At 34.0% G+C, this 18,306-nt stretch overlaps 1 non-coding gene across 1 annotated transcript; it reads right to left on the bottom strand.

The window, feature by feature from the left end:
• Window positions 1-8,847: 8,847 nt before the first annotated feature.
• LOC128290741 (small nucleolar RNA R71) lies at window positions 8,848-8,954 on the bottom strand. Its single transcript, XR_008280528.1, has one exon. It is a non-coding gene; the product is annotated as a small nucleolar RNA R71 (small nucleolar RNA).
• Window positions 8,955-18,306: the final 9,352 nt, after the last annotated feature.

The raw sequence follows: 18,306 nt of genomic DNA, 5'->3' as shown, positions 1-18,306 counted from the left end.
CGGGCTTCCCTATCTTATTCTCTATTTTCTTTACTTAATTCCTAGCTTTATGTGCTTGATTGGAAACACAAAAATTTACACACTTTTTCATACCCTTTTTAACTTAAATTCATAGCGAATTCGGTTGAATTCTTATCAAAAAATAATTAATTTTTATAAAATAATTAAAGTGCACTTAAAATATGAACATGTCAAATTTTAGTTAATTTCGTAATTGTTTTTGATGAATTTTGGTTATTTTCGATAGATTTGCACAAAGGGCGAAAAATGGCTCGACAGACACTGCTATAAGCAGAAAACCGAGAAGCAATTTGAAGTATCGAGGAAAACTAAATTTCAGCCTAAGACGATCCAAAATTATATGTATTTATTCATAATATAATTAATTTTAATTTATCTCTAATTTAATTTGGGTTAATAAATTATGATTAATTAATTATGAAAAAGTGGTCCGATTGAACCAAACCGAGTAAACCGAACCGGCCAAGAAAAGGACAGCCCAAAACCGTCCAAGTGCTGACCCAATTCAGCTCATTAGCTGATTATTTAAGCTTCAAAGAAGCCCTTGAAGACTTGTTAAAATTGCAATTAAATCCCTCCACAATTGTTGGCTTTGTAGATTTGCCCCAAGCCATTTTTAGCAAAGTTGAAGCCATCAACTTTGCCACAGATGAGGCCGGCCAAGGGGTGGCTCTTTGGCTGATATTTTTAGCTAATTTCAGCTACCACATTCAGCTATAAAACCTCCCCTTGGCTGATCATTCAACACATCTCAATTCATTCACATCTTTTCTCTTGTCTCTTCACTTTCTCTCTTATTTGCCATTCTAAATTCTCTTGCTCTCTTGTCGATTTCTTCCCTTGGAAAAGGGGTGTTCATTATCCATTTTGGAGCAAAATTGAAGTGTTCATAGCAGCTTTGATCGATGAGGACAACAGAGAACGCAGAACGGAGCAAGCTAGTCAAGTCATGGAAAAACACCGGATTTTATTCTTGTTCACTATCTCTTTAATTTTTTTTGTTGTTATGATGAACATATCTATGAATATTTATGTTGTTGGAATGGTTAATTTAATCAATTTAGCTTGAATTTAATTCGTGTTCGGTTGATTGCATTTCGTCTTCTTAAATTGTTAAAATTGTGTTTATGTTATTATAGGCCTCGGTAAGATGCTTGATTAAGTAAAATCATGACTAAGTTATTCTTGCATTACAATTGTTAGGTAACTAATGAATTAATTATTTAAACATATTGAAATTACCAGTGCATGCTTAATCATCTAAGGTAGTTGAGGGTTAAATTAGCAACGGTATCTGACGATACAATTGCCTTGCATAACTTGCAAGATTATTGTGATTAAACTGTTTCAAGGTATAAGGATACTTTGTTACCTCACATAGTCTTTTATGTGCTTATTAAATCGAGTTAATTGTTTGAATTAACATAGGGATATATTTAAGAGATTATTTCAATTTAATAAGTATGTATGTGCTATAACATATTTGCCTATTAAGATTTGTTTAATCGATAGAATTGACATAGAGATATGTCTAAGAGATAAATGGATTTTGGTAAGTAAGTATGTTCATAAGTTAGCAAATTACCGAGTTTCCGTGAATTTATTCGTAACAATATAAATATGAGTTTAATAATTCTAGAATAAGAAATGTAATTAATCTAACACAATTATGTCATCTTGATTAAACTCGTATTTTGAAATCGTGCATAAGCTTTAAGAAAAACAATGGGGACTTTTTTAAACTTTGAAAATATTACAGAATAGTCCCTGGTTAACTAGATTAAGCTACAATGATTTTAAAAACATAAAATTTATTAAAAACAAACTTAAAAATCACTTACATGCAAGGGACTAGAGTTGGTCAAACTTTCAAGCTCTCAAAATTGGTGGAAATAGGTGGCATGGAAACAAGAAAGAAAAATATGATATTTTGTTTATGTTTTAAGTAATATTATTATTAACACTATTTTACATATAATTTAAATCTAAATTACACTTAATAATCGTTCACTATAAGAAAATATGGCATAATTTCCATTTAAAACCATGTAATTATTCTTTTAGACCCATTTAGCCTATATAAACTAATAGCAATTAACTTTTTCAGTTTTTACGATTTAGTCAATTTTCCTTGATTGACTAGCCAAACGTCAAAATTACAAAACCAAATCTTAATATGACACTTCATTAACTTCTTAAATATTAAATAAATAATATTTATAAACTCAAACATTGGAATTGAGGTCCTGAATCCATTATAAGAAATATACAAATACAACTAATTTACAAGACATTTTAAAACCTAGCATATATCCAAATCACTCACCCCTTTTACTTAATCAGATTAACTCAATGAACATTAGCAAAAAGGTTTAGCTGTTAGGGTATCTACACCACACCAAAGAGTATCGTAATGCTATACAAAGGTACCGTATTTCAAAAAGAGGCACCGAAGTGCAAACCTACACAAGCGCACAACTAACCCTATTAACATACCAATCATATCCTAATCGTTTATTAAGTTCAAATGGGTAGTTATACAGAAATCAAAACCTTTACATTGCAGTAGCATTTTCATGAACCAAATTATATATCATAACATATCATATTCATTCAGTATTTCACATGATTTGTGATAAACCGTAATCTATACATTTTTTTATCCCAGCTTAGCACATTTATCGATGGTTTCTCCTTAGATTTGGTGAATTCAATGCTCCTAACTCTTTAATTTCATGTTTTATACTTAGGTGAGCATAGGAGAGTAAAAAGAACGAGAAACGGGCCGAAAACAGAGAAAATGAACCCACATGGGAAATCAACACTGCCTGGACTTCCTCACACGGGTAAGCCACACGGTCGTGTCTATTTGGAAGGATCAAAGCTTGACTTACATGGGTAGACTACAAGCCTGTGCCTATTTAACAGCCTTGACCACGGGCTGGAGCAATCGCACACGGGTGTGTTGCACGGGCGTGTCCCTGCCAAGCCCAAGTATAATCCTATTCGGAAAAGGCCACTTTTGAGGGCTCTTAGGCATTCAAAAGCCTACTTAAACACCTGAGGAGGCACTTAGAATGGACACACGGAGTACGAGGCAAGGAATTACTCAAGGGAAGCCAATTGGTCCATCTCAGAAGCCGGATTCATCGTCAAGACTGAAGATCTCCCTTCAATTTCCATTCAGGGGTTTTGGGTTTTCTTTATGTTTTGTATTCATTATTCTTCTGAGATGTTTTCTTTCATAATTATGAACTAAACCCCCTAAATACCTAAGGGGAATGAAACCTAAGATAGATCTTGTTACTATTATCTGAATTGTATGATAACTATGTGACTTGTTCTTAATTATGTGTTCTTAATTCTTGTTTTTATATTTTAGGATATTGATTCAAGTTAATGCTCTTATTCAGAGGAGGAAAAGACCCTGTCTAAGAGTAAATTTTTCATAATTAAGCAGAGTTGATTGCACGCCTAGAGATAGGGTGATAAGATTTTGCCGAATTAGGGTGAAACCGAATAAGGGGATTCATAGATCTAGTTAATGCAACACTAGGGCGTTAATTAGAAAGAGATTTCAATTAATAAACCTAAATTTAGACGTTATTAGTCTCGAGAGAGATAATAATATAACTTAGGGATTTCTACGGATCAAGTCAAATGAATAAATCGTCTGATTCAGAGTCAAATAACAAGTGAAGTCTAGGTGGATTTTTCTTTGGGTATTGTCTTAATCAAATGAGTTTTCCCAAAAGGTTTTCCCCAATTTTCTCTCTGTGTACTCTTAGTTTAGTTAATTAGTTTAGATAAACAAATTCTTTAATTTTTAGGCTAAATAATAAAAAGAAAGTAATTACTAGTACTCTTGGTTCCTTTGGGTTCGACAATCTGATCTTGCTAAAGCTATACTACTGTTCGATGGGTACACTTGCCTTCATCGTGATAATAGTTAGTTTTAAGAACGATTAATTATAAATTTTTAAAACCTGTCACGAATATCACGTATCAATTTGTAATTATCACATGCGCAAAACTTTACAATTTAGTCTAAAACTCACCTTGTGTAAAATTTTACAAATAATTCAAAATATATCATACAATAAAATGTCTATAAAACAACTAATACTCGTTAAAAAATACACTTACTATATGAACTTACCTAATAAAATCAGATAGTGAATTGAATCGCAGAGATTATTTAACAATTTTTTCCTTTTTCTCGATTACTCTCTAGTCGATCCAAATCTTGATCTAAATAACGGTTAATATCAAATTTACAATTCTAAACACCTTATAATACTCAAATACATGCATATGACCTTTTAATTTCAACTTATACAATTTTCCTAAAGTTTCACATTTTATTCACTTTAGTCTTTAAAACCAAAACTATTATATCTTTCACATTTAAACCTCGTTTTACAATCGATTTCAATTTCATCCTTCTATAGCCCTATAAATTAAATAATTACATAAATTCTATTTAAATTTTGAAATAATTTCATTTTAGTCCCTAAACTCAAAACTAATATATTTCATTTTACAATTTAGTCCATAATCAAATCTAAGCTTACAACCAAGCTACTTAACATCAAAAACATAAAAAACCATCGATATAAATACCTTAAAACATTAAAATTTTCAAGAATTGAGGTAAAATTTAACTAACTTAAGTTCTAACGATATCAAAAATATAAAATTTATGAAAAGCGGGACTTAGAAACACTCACATGCAAGGGCCAAATGTCCTTGAAGGTTTGAAGTTTTTCTTTCCTTTAACAATGGTGAAAAAATTGATGGAAAAAGATGAGTAAAAAGATGATTATTTTTCTTTATATTTTATTACAATTTAATTAATATTTTAACATTAATATTAACATATAAATGACTAATTATAAAGCATTAACCATCCAAGGTAATTCATTATGGCCTAATTATCATTTAAGTCCCTTAAATAACATTATCTAAACCTTTTAATCAATAAAAATCAATAACGATCTGTCACATCCTAAAAACCGGGTTAGTAGAAATTGGGTTAGTGAACTAAGAGTGGTGACATCCTAATTTTAAGTTAAGATTGTGAAAATTTGGTCATGTGAATTGATTTGGTTTAGTGGTTAAGTGTTGTGTTAGTGTGTGTGAGGTTTTGAGTTAAAATCATTTCCCCTTGAATTTTGTTAATTTTTGTCCAAACCCCTTTCTTTGAACTTCTGGTTAAAATATTATTTTCGCTTAGCTAATGATAGGATGAACCTGCTGGTTCAATGGTAAGGTGTTAGCTTACCCTTTGGTCTTGTGTTTGAATCCTTGTGTGTGCAAAACAAAAATATTTTTATTCCCTTGCATTATGTCGCTCATGTGAATGTGGTTGGGTCAAATTCAAATTCGGGATAATCTGATAAGTTATCAAAAAATTTGATTAGTTAGTTATTATTATTTTTAAATAATAAAATAAGATTAAAATATTTTTTTCCCAAAAACTCTCCCACACTTCTCTCCAGTCTCTCTCAAGTTTCTCCCTTTCTTTTTCTTCCACTTTTCTTTTCTTCTCCGATTTCTCTATTTTTCTTTTTGGGTTTTGCATTGTTCTTGTGGCTAGATTATAGTTTTTTTTCCTTTCTTTCTTCTTAACAATTCGTTGTGAGATTTTAGCCTTCATCCTTTTTGTTTACTATTCTTAGCTCTGATTTAAATCTTTGGTGTGTTTTGGAGCTTTAGAATTTTGGTAAGTGTCGTGCAAGTTGGTGTTTCATTTCATTAATTTTGTCATAAGAATGATGTTTGTGAGTAAGTTGTTTCGGTAACTTTTGGTTGGTTTTGATGGTATTTGTAACGTTCTCTTTTGTGTGGGAATCTGTTAGGTGAGGGTTGTGATTTGTACGACGTGCATTCAGCAAATTAGGAAGTTTCGAGAACTATTGTTACTATTTGGGTGAGTGTTGGAATGTCGAGAGGCTGATTTGTGTTTTGGTTAAGATATAAAAGTTAAACAGTTGTGGCTGAATTTTTTATTGCATTCGTAGTGATTTGTGTTAATTTATCATTTTCCAAATGTTGTTTAGGAGTTCAGAATTGTGTCGTGGTATCTGCATTAGAAAGTAAATTGGTGTGTAACGAAAAACCTAAAAAACAACGATCGATGCGATGTCGAAAAACTCACTGTCGACATCACACGATCGTGCATGTCACATGGTTTAGGTTAATTGAGTCGTGTAGGCGACACAAGCTTATGGGCCTATTTTTAGTAAAGTTGAAGCCATCAACTTTGCCACATAGGAGGCCAACCAAGGGGTGGCTCTTTGGCTGCTATTTTTAGCAAATTTCAGCTTCCAGATTCAGCTATAAAACCCCCATTGGCTGATTATTCAACACATCTCAATTCATTCACATTTTTTTCTCTCTTCTCTCCACTTTCGCTCTTCTTTGCCATTCTAAATTCTCTTGCTCTCTTGCCGATTGCTTCCCTTGGAAAAGGGTTGTTCATCAGCCATTTTGGAGAAAAATTGAAGTGTTCATAGCAGCTTTGATCGATGAGGACAATAGAGAATGCAAAACGGAGCAAGCTAGTCAAGCCACGGAAAAACACTGGATTTGATTCTTGTTCCCTATCTCTTTAATTTTTGTTGTTGTTATGATAAACATAGCTATAAATATTTATGTTGTTAGAATGGCTAATTTAATCAATTTAGCTTGAATTTAATTCATGTTAGGTTGATTGCATTTCATCTTCTTAAATTGTTAAAATTGTGTGTATGTTGTTATAGGCCTCGGTAAGATGCTTTATTAAGTAAAATCATGACTAAGTTATTCTTGCATTACAATTGTTACGTAACTAATGAATTAATTATTTAAACGGATTAAAATTGTAATTAATAGACACAGTACTTAATCAGTACATGTTTAATCATCTAAGGCCACGAATCTAGGAACTTTTGCTTGCATTATATTATTTGGTCTACTTACTAGAACTGATAACATTCGAGATTATGCAGGATTATACACAAAAGATCCTTTTTTGGCTCTCTCTTTAGCTCTATGTCTCTTATCTCTTTTGGGACTCCAGAGAAAAAAATCTTGATCGAACCTATATTTGCCCAATGGATCCAATCTGCTCATGGTAAAACTTCATACGGGTTCTATGTGCTTTTATCTTCAACGAATGGCCCAGCATTCAATGCGAGTCGAACCATATGGTTGCCTGGCTGGTTAAATGCTATTAATGAAAATAGTAATTCACTATTCTTAACAATAGGTCCTGGAGACTTCTTGGTTCGATCATTTTGTTTTAAAAATAGAAGTCTTTGACATCTAACTATAGCACTGAATAACTTTTTTTTATCAGACTTAAACCTAACTAAAATAACAAAACAAGGGTTCTGCCCCCTTTTCACCTGAGTTAAGGTTAAGTAAAGGAAGATAAAGGAATGGGCTTGATTCGGAGATTTTTCTCCTATTCATGTATGATAAATACATAAGGAGATTTTCATCCCCTATATGCTATTTTACGTATTCCTTAAATTAGCAATTATATCTGACGATACAATTGCCTTGCATAACTTGCAAGATTATTATGATTAAACTGTTTCAAGGTAAGGATACTTTCTTACCTCACATAGTCTTTTACGTGCTTATTAAAATGAGTTAATTGTTTGAATTGACAAAGGGATATGTTTAAGAGATTATTTCAATTTAATAAGTATGTATGTGCTATAACATATTTGCCTATTAAGATTTGTTTAATCGATAGAATTAACATAGAGATATGTCCAAGAGATTAATGGATTTTGGTAAGTGAGTATGATCATAAGTTAGCAAATTACCGAGTTGCCGTGAATTTATTCGTAACAATATAAACATGAGTTTAATAATTCTAAGATAAGAAATGTAATTAATCTAACACAATTATGCCATCTTGATTAAACTCGTATTTTGAAATCGTGCATTTGAGATTTATTTATTTAGTTTACTTAGTTTAAAATCTTAGTTTTTAATCACCCTCTTCAAACAAAATATTTTTCTTCACCAAAGTGTTTTAAATAACATTCATAAATAATTCTTTTCACAGTCCCTGTGGGTACGATAACTTGACTTTTACTTGTCACTTTATTACTTGTTGCGATTGTGTACACTTGCACATTTTCGTTGTTCCAAGTTTTTGGCGCTGTTGCCGGAGACTGTGTTTTAAAGTCATTATTTGTGAATTTGTTAGTTTGCATTTTGGTTTAATTTTCTGTTTAAATTCTAACTTCATTGATTTTTCTGTGATTATTTCAGGTGTTTATGAGTATTGACCAAATCATCGATTTACTCCCTGTAGACCCTGAGATTGAACGAACTTTTCGACAATGAAGAAGAAAAGCAAGTTAGAGAAGGACCGAAGAGATGAACTTTGAAAATCTGATCTAAGGAAATGAAGTAAACCCTGCCCAAAATCCTATCCTTATTGCTGATGATAGGGATAGAGCTTTAAGATAGTATGCCGTGCCACTGTTTAATGATCTTAATCCCGGTATTAGGAGACCCGAAATTAAGGCACAATAGTTCGAGCTGAAGCCAGTCATGTTCCAGATGCTTCAAACAGTGGGCTAATTTAGTGGAATGCCTACCGAAGATCCTCACATACACTTAAGACTATTTAAGGAGGTGAGCGATCCTTTCAAATTAGTTTGAGTACCCGAAGATACATTACGATTGAAGCTATTCCCATGTTCACTGAGGGACAAAGCTTGAGCCTGGTTGAACTTATTGCCACCAAATTCAATTTCCACATGGAAAAAGTTAGCAAAAATATTCCTCATGAAGTATTTCCCGCCTAGCAAGAATGCTAAGTTGAGGAACGAGATCACTGCTTTCCAACAAATGGATGATGAGTCCTTGTATGAGGCATGGGAAAGGTATAAAGAATTATTACGGAAATGCCCTCATCATGGAATCCCACATTGCATCCAACTTGAGACATTTTATAATGGTCTCAATTGTCACATGAGGATGGTAGTGGATGCTTCTGCTAACGGTTCTCTCATTTCTAAGTCTTATAATGAGGCTTATGAAATCTTTGAGAGGATTTACAGCAACAATTACCAATGGCCAACCAATCAAGCAGCGTCAGGAAGACGAGTTGTTGGAATACATGAAGTAGACGCTCTAACTTCACTTGCATATCAGGTATCATCAATATCCTCAATGTTAAAAAATCTTACTACTAATGGGTCTTATAGTTTTGCAGCACAACCACCAAATCAATTTGAAAGTATAGCCTATGTCTATTACGAGAAAGGACATTTGTTTGAAAAATGTCCATCGAACCCAGAATCCATGTATTACATGGGTAACCAGAACCAAAATCAAGGAAGGCAAGGACTGCAATCCAATTTCTATAACCCATCATGGCGAAATCACCCTAATTTTTCCTAGAGTAACCGAGGGGCTAGCACCAGTAACACTTACGCCCAACTTAGACCAACCCAGTTGCCTAGTTTCCCCCAACAAGTTTAGAAACCAGCTCAAGCTGAATCATCCAATATCTTAGAGAATTTATTGAAGGCATATATAGCGAAAAACGATGCCACTCTAAGGAATTTGGAAAATCAAGTGGGCCAGCTTGCTACTGAACTCAGGAACTAACCATAAGGTACTTTACCAAGTGATACGAAGAGTCAAAGGAATCCAGAGAAGCAGCATTGCAAAGTGTTGACATTGAGGAGTGGAAAGACAGTAGAGCCCAACACCATCGAAGCTGAAAAGGAGCAAGCTGATGCTCAAGATTCAGAGGAAGTTCAACTGAGTGTTAAAATTCCAGTTTCATAAGAACCAGAATCTGTAAAACCTAACAAGGTAATTTTTGAACCAGCTAATTCTGATTAACTAATAACTCTGTTAGATGTAGAATTGTCACAGAAGACGAATCAACCAGTTTCAGTAAAGAAACCATCACCACCCTACCCTCAAAGACTTTAGAAGCAAAAACAGGAAATTCAATTCAAGAAGTTCTTAGACATACTCAAGCAACTTCATATCAACATCCCATTGGTTAAAGCACTTGAGCAAATGCCGAACTACGTCAAATTCATTAAGGATATCCTTTCTAAAAAATGAAGACTTGGAGAATTTGAGACGGTAGCTCTGAAGAAGGAATGTAGTGCATATCTTTAAGACAAATTACCCCTAAAGTTAAAGGATCCTGGATGTTTTACCATACCTTGCAACATTAGAGCAATATATTATGGGAAGGCATTATGTGGCTTAGGTGCGAGTATTAACTTGATGCCTATGTCAATATTTAGGAAGTTGGGGATAGGTGAAGTTAGATCTACTACGGCTACACTTCAATTAGCGGATTGATCCTTAGCACATCTAGAAGGGAAAATCGAGGATGTCTTGGTACATGTAGATAAATTTATCTTCCCTGCTGATTTTGTTATTCTAGACTTTGAAACAAACAAAGAATTGCCAATTATTTTAGGAAGACCGTTCTTAGCAACCAAAAGAACCCTTATTGATGTGTAGAAGGGTGAGCTTACTATATGTGTTCAGGATGATCAGGTAACATTTAACGTTTTTAAGTTTATTGGATTTCCTGACACAATTGATGATTGTTTTGTAATATCCGATTTTGAGGATTTAATAGTAGAGAAGGAGCTCAACTATGTTGAGGATCCGTTGGAAAAAAATTTGACATCAGATCCTCCAAATGATGAAGAGGAGGATGAACACTTAGTGTTGTTAGAAGCTAATCAAAAGGGATTTAATCTGCAATCTCGTTTTGAATCTTTGGAATTAGAGAAATGGGATTATGCCCAACCAAAAGCGTCAATCGAGGAGCCACCTAAATTAGAACTCAAGGTACTACCTTTACATTTAAAATATGTTCATTTAGGTAACGCTTCTACTTTGCCTGTGATTGTTTCAGCATAATCAGTGAGCAAGAAGAGAAACTCATCCTAGTTTTGAAACAATTCAAGAAGGCTATCAGATGGACCATAACCAATATTCGCAGAATTAGTTCATCTGTATACATGCACAAGATTATCTTAGAAGATGGAGAAAAAGGGACGATTGATGGATAACGAATATTGAACCCCATTATGAAGGATGTAGTCAAGAAAGAAATCATCAAGTGATTAGATATAGATATAATCTACCTCATCTCAGACAGTTCATGGGTAAGTCCAGTCCAGTGTGTGCCAAAGAAAAGAGGTATCACGGTCATTGAAAATGAGAATAATGAGTTGATACCGACTAGAACTATTACGGGATGGAGAATTTACATTGATTACCAGAAGCTAAACAAGACGACTAGCAAAGATCACTTTCCTTGGCTGTTTTTGGAACAGATGCTGGATAAACTCCCAAGGCGAGACTATTATTGTTTTCTTGATGGATATTCAGGGTATAATTAGATTATGGTAGCACCGAAAGATTAGCACAAGACAACATTCACCTACCCGTATTGTACATTTGCATTTAGACGCATGCTATTTGGTTTATGTAATGCACCTGCTACATTTCAAAGATGTATGATGTCTATTTTTACTGACACGGTTGAGAAGTATTTGGAAGTTTTTATGGATGATTTTTCAGTATTCAGAGATACATATGATGATTGCCTAGCCAATCTAGCCAAGGTACTAGGCGATGCGAAGAAACAAACCTAGTACTCAATTGGGAAAAGTGTCATTTCGTGGTACGAGAAAGGATTGTTTTAGGGCATCGGATAACAAGACATGGAATAGAGGTTGATAAAACAAAGGTAGATGTTATTGAGAAACTCCCACCTCCAACATCTGTAAAAGGTGTTAGGAACTTTTTGGGCCATACCGGTTTCTATCGAAGATTTATTAGGGACTTCTCCAAAATTGCTAAGCCCTTATGCAAATTATTGGAGAAGGACGCGACATTCAAATTTGATGAAGAATGCTTAAGAGCTTTTAAATATTTGAAGAGTCGACTAGTCTCGGCACCCATAATCGTCACACCAGACTGGAATTTACCATTCGAATTGATGTGTGACGCAAGTGACTTCACGATAAGAGTTGTCATGGGCCAGCGAAGGAACAAAGTTTTTCATCCAATATAATATGCGAGTCGGACTCTAACAAAAGCTCAACTGAATTACACGACAACAGAAAAAGAGTTACTTACTATTGTTTTTGCTTTTGACAAGTTTTGATCTTATCTTGTAGGTACCAAAGTGACTGTCTATACAGACCATTCAGAAATTAAGTATTTACTTGCCAAGAAAGACGCTAAGTCAAGACTGATCTGGTGGGTACTTCTACTTCAAGAATTCGATCTAGAAATTCAAGATCGAAAGGGAGTAGAAAATCAAGTAGCAGATCACTTGTCCAGATTGGAGCCGCAATAAGGGAATTCTCCACTTATACCAATTCAGGAGACATTTCCAAATGAATACATACTGAAGGTAAATCATGTCCATAATACTCCTTGGTTTGCTGATATTGCTAACTTTTTAGTTTGTGGTTTGATGCTGATTGATAAGACGTATCATCAAAAGAAAAAGTTTCTTCACGATGTGAAGTACTATTTCTGAGAAGAGCCGTATTTGTTTAAAAAATGTGTAGATCAAATGATCAGGAGATGCGTGGCAGAAGATGAAGTACATAAGATTTTATGCCATTGTCACTCAGCTCCGAGTGGGGGACACTTCAGAGGTACACGTACTGCAGCCAAGATATTGCAAGCCGGATTCTTTTGGCCAACATTATTCAAAGGCGCATATGCTTGCATAAAGAGTTGTGATTGATGTCAAAGGGTTGGAAATGTCGCCAACAGAAATGAGATGCCTCGAACAAATATCATTGAGGTAGAATTGTTCGATGTTTGGGGTATTAACTTTCTCGGTCTTTTCCCTTCGTCTTTTGGTCACAAGTACATCTTGGTAGCTGTAGACTATGTGCCTAAGTGGATTGAGGCTGAAGCCTATCCCAAAAACGATGCTAAGGTTGTGATGAAGTTTTTCCAGAAACATGTGTTCACAAGGTTTGGAACCCCAAGAGCCATCATTAATGATGAAGGGTCCCATTTTGTAAACAAGTGGTTTAAATGGCTATTAGATAAACATGGAGTTAAACACAAGGTTGCTACAGCTTACCATCCACAGACGAATGGGCAAGCTGAACTGGCAAACAAGGAGATCAAAGGCATACTTGAGAAGGTAGTTTGCCCGAACCGACGAGATTGGTCCAAAAGACTAGATGATGCTTTATAGGCTTACAAGATAGCATACAAGGCACCTTTAAGGATGTCACCCTACAGGTTGGTCTTTGGGAAAGCTTGTCATCTGCCCTTGGAGTTAGAGCACAAAGCTTATGGGGCCCTTCGACAACTCAACTTGGATCTTAAGCTTGCTAAAGAGAAACAGATGCTCCAACTCAATGAGCTAGAGGAATTTCGAATGTTCTCGTACGAAAATGCCAAATTACTTAAGGAGAGACTTAAGAAATGGCGTGACAAGCACATTCGAGTTCGAGAATTTGAAGTAGGTCAACAAGTCTTGTTATTTAATTCCAGATTAAGATTCTTTCCAGGTAAACTAAAATCATGTTGGTCCGGTCCATTTATGATTCATCACATCTATCCACATAGAGTTGTTGAACTCCAAGGTAAGGGACATCATTTTCAAGTTAATTCTCAGCGTCTGAAACATTACTGGGGAGATAAGATTGAACCGAATCAAATTTCGTTCATTTTATCGGATGTTTAAATTTTCTTATTTTCCTTTTTAATAAATGATTTAGGGTATATTTTTGGGATTAGTATGTTTAAAAAAATACTGTCTAGGAGATTGGAACTTAAGCGAGACCACTTGTGACCCCTCCAATCTTTCCTGGGTATTGATTTTAACCTAATTTTCCGATAAATTATTCCCTAAATAGAAAATTAATTTTTTGGTTTTTCAAATAAAAAGGTCAATGTTGATCCAAGTTTTAAATTGCAACTCAATTTCAATTTTTCATTAAGTCTAGGGACTTAATTGAATTATTTTTAAAATTTGGTTGCTCTTTTCGTAAATAATAAAAATTAGGTGCCTCTTTTTTAAATATTTTCGAAGGCATCTAGAATAAATATTTTTAATTAAAAAATGTAATAATAAGATCATAATCTTTAATATATAATTATATCTATCATAATTAATATATTAATTTTTATCAACTTAGCATGGAATTAGGATTAGTTTAATTTTAATCTTGTTTTAATAAATTAATAGCATTAATAATTTAATATGCATATATTTGATTATTAATTGTTGTTAACTTTGAGTAGAATTAGAATTAGAATTTGTTTTAATTGTTAAATTATACTAAGAATTCTACTCTAATTCCTACTACTCTCACTATAAATTCCACCCTTACTTCTCTTAATTCATTCATCATTCAAAACCCCAACGCACCAAATCCCTTAAGTGCCGCAAGCTCCTAGCAACAACATCACCCAGTGAATGGCCAAAGATATCGTCCAATGACCTCACGACGCCTTTGCCTATCACGCCTTGTTGCATTGTGCGCTTCTTTGCTCTAGCCCCAGTTGCCTAGGCCATGTCCCGCACCTACGCCTAGCGCCTACATGCTCACACCAGGCCTGCTCGAAGAGGATCCACACGCTGCTGTCTGCTACCGCGCCCTTCCACCGGCGCACCTAGTAGCATTCCAACACTCAAGCAGCACACACCTTCACCCATCCTTAGCTAAGTCCTCCATCCTACCTTAAATTGACCTCTTCTGCTTTCTAACTATTTTTTTAGGAGTTCTTAAAAAAAGGTGGTAAGATCAAATTTTCTCTTAAATTTTAATTTTGTTCTAATATTTAATTTTTCAATTTATTGAATCATTAATAATTTTTATTAATTAAATTTTTTAGAAAATAATTTTTCCCATCTTTTGTTCAGGTTAATCATGCCTCACAAGAGAACTCGTGCTTGCGCACAAATTGATGAAACACAAAACAAGTTCCATTGTGAAGAAGCCAAAGCAAGATACGAGAGTATCTTCAAAAATAAACAGATGCATCCAGAGAAAGGATTTATATTGAAAGAGAGCAACTACAAAGACTTTATGGCACGTATTCATCAAGTTGCTGAAGCCCTCAATTGGGAATTATTTTGTGAGAAGAGACCTAGTGCGGATGAGGAGTTAGTGCATGAATTCTATGTGAATTTAACCTCAAGCGAGTTGACAGAAGTTCCAGTTCATGGAATCAAGAGCCTAAAAATTTGCAAGAAGTTCTCGAGGAACTTACAGTTCCAGGTTCTAAGTGGACTGTGTCAAAGCAAGGAATTCACACTTGTCGAAGAGAATATCTGACACCATTCGCAAAGGTATGGTTCTAATATCTGACACCACTCGCAAAGGTATGGTTCTATTTCATTCGTTTCAACCCTATGCCTAGCTCACATGGGACTACAATTTCATTAGAGCGAATGGTCTTATTATACTTGATTTTAATTGGAAAGACAGTTGATGTGGGAAAAATTATCCTGAGAGAGATGCAGAATTGTGCCATTAGACGTTCTGGCCCAGCCTACTTTCCTTTTACAATAACAATTCTGTGCTTGAAAGTTAAAATTCTTGCAAACGTAAAGAAGACAGGTTATAGCCAAGGCACAATCACAGATTGGGACCTCTATCGAATAGCTGAAGAATCTGTTCTACAGCAATGAGTTCAAGAAAGTGAGGACCCGAAGAAGAAGAAAAAGATCCCACAATGCAATCAGCTGAAGTCCTAGATAAAGCGGACCCAATAGAACCAGAAGCTGAACCTGATGTCGAAACTGCAATGTTCAGAGCTCTATCACCTCACCTAGATCTTCGAGATGAGCTTTCAAAATTGATGGACATAATACAACATATGCAATGGCAGCAACAAGCTTACTAGAGATACTAAAAAATAAGGGATGACTCGATGAGAAGTGTTCTTAAGAAAATTTACAATGACCCATTTACTTTTGTGACTGAATTTACATATTTTATATTTAAACCATGGAGTCCATTATCGAAGAAGGAGCGAAGCGATTCATGCAAAGGTAATAATGTGGAGCAAAAGATGAGTCGAATTGGGAAGGATCTGCAAATAAAATGAGGGATCTTGACTTTATTTTATTTCTGTTCTTAGGTCATTTTAGGATTAAGTGTAATTAGGAATTTTTATTTTCGCATAATAAAGCAAGAGATGGAAATCATGAATAACGAACAAGTCGCAAAGTATAAAGTGTGGCAATAGATATATACGTGTCTAGGATTGGATTTAGAGAAAGCTTGGTACTTAAGATGTCAATTTGACTCACCTCCTCTTTTCTAGAATCCTACCTGGTGTATAGTATCTATTCACTTTAAACAATGAGGACATTGTTCATCTTAAGTAGGGGGACCGAAAAATTGAATTATTTCCACTCAGAATAAATTTTTATTTTAATTATGATTAGGATATATTTTGTTCAATAATTGGAAGTTTTGTTAAGTATGCTAAACTTCACGTATAAATAAAGTTCTATTATTTCGATAAATTATTATGTTAGCTTAATAATGATATGAATGTATTTCTAATAAAGCATGCAAATAATACCATAAATTTTTAGTTCCTTACGAAAGTTAGGCATGCATGAAAGTTTAAATCTCTAGAATTAACTTAGTAGTTTCTTGAGGATAAATCCTAGGAAGCATGGAATATTGAAAATGATTTAGGCAACTTTTGTTAGGATAGTTTGAGCCTTTCAAGCCAACCATGATGAAATTTTTATCCTTTGAAACCCAACTTTGAGACTATATGGCCTAATTTTATTTGAACCCTTGCAAATTTAACCATCACTTCTCTCTTAACTATCTTAAAATTGTCTCAAACACTAGACTCAGTACTATTCAAAGTATTCTTTAGAAATAAGTTTGGGGGAGTTGAAAAGAAATATCAAATGCTCTAAAATTGTAGTACATTCAGTAAAATTCTTGTGTTAAAAAAAAAGAGTATGAGTTCTTAAAATAAGATGTACAAAAGAGCATATGAAAGCAAAGTAAGTTGGTGTATTGAGGGAAATTATTCCAAAGGTCCAATTGAAGCTGAGTCTAGGGTTTAAAAGCCTAAATTTATCTATCTTTTACCTACCCCTAAGCCCAGTCACGTTACAACCTTGTTAAAGACCTATTGATTCAAAGTTCCAATGCTACCTACATTAGTGGAGAGAAATTGCTACGTTCAACATATGAAGGCATAAGTTGAACTTAATGATTGCAGCTTAATCTTGAATAAGGGAATAAAATTTAAAGTGGTAAGGTTTAACATGACTTTATTAGGAAGCATTTAGTCTAATTTTTGCTCTCATAAGAATGATTGAGATTAATTTGAACGATATGTATACTTAAGTAAGCATAACTATGAAATTTCTTGTTTTTGAGCATAAGTATATTAAATTCATAATTCTGGGAAAAATGTTGTTTTGAAGGAATTTTTCAAAGGTGTTTATGAGAAATTCTTTTCAATTTGTGCATTACTCGGGATGATCAATGAATTAAGTTTGGGGTTGTGGAAACACAAAAATTTACACACTTTTTCATACCCTTTTTAACTTAAATTCATGCGAATTCGGTTAAATTCTTGTTGAAAAATAATTAATTTTTATAAAATAATTAAAGTGCACTTAAAATATGAACATGTTAAATTTTAGTTAATTTCATAATTATTTTTGATGAATTTTGGTTATTTTCGACAGATTTGCACAAAGGGCGAAAAATGGCTCGGCAGACACTGCTAGAAGCACAAAATCGAGAAGTAATTTGAAGTATCAAGGTGAACTAAATTTCAGCTTCAGACGGTCCAAAATTATATGTATTTATTCATAATATAATTAATTTTATTTTATCTCTAATTTAATTTGGGTTAATAAATTATGATAAATTAATTATGAAAAAAGTGGTCCGATTGAACCAAACCGAGTAAACCGAACCAGCCAAGAAAAGGACAGCCTAAAACCGTCCAAGTGCTGACCCAATTCATCTCATTATCTGATTATTTAATCTTCAAATAATCCCTTGAAGACTTTTTCAAATTGCAATTAAACCCCTCCACAATTGGTGGCTTTGTAGATTTACCCCAAGTCATTTTTAGCAAAGTTGAAGCCATCAACTTTGCTATATAGGATGCCGGCAAAGGGGTGGCTCTTTGGCTGCTATTTTTAGCAAATTTCAGCTGCCAGATTCAGCTATAAAAACCCCCTTGGATGATCATTCAACACATCCCAATTCATTCACATCTTTTCTCTCTTCTCTCCATTTTCTCTCT

Source organism: Gossypium arboreum, chromosome 3 (assembly GCF_025698485.1).
Source record: "Gossypium arboreum isolate Shixiya-1 chromosome 3, ASM2569848v2, whole genome shotgun sequence".
NCBI lineage: Eukaryota > Viridiplantae > Streptophyta > Magnoliopsida > Malvales > Malvaceae > Gossypium > Gossypium arboreum.
The sequence above is the reverse complement of the archived record's forward strand: the minus strand, read 5'-3'. Positions and strand labels throughout refer to the sequence as shown.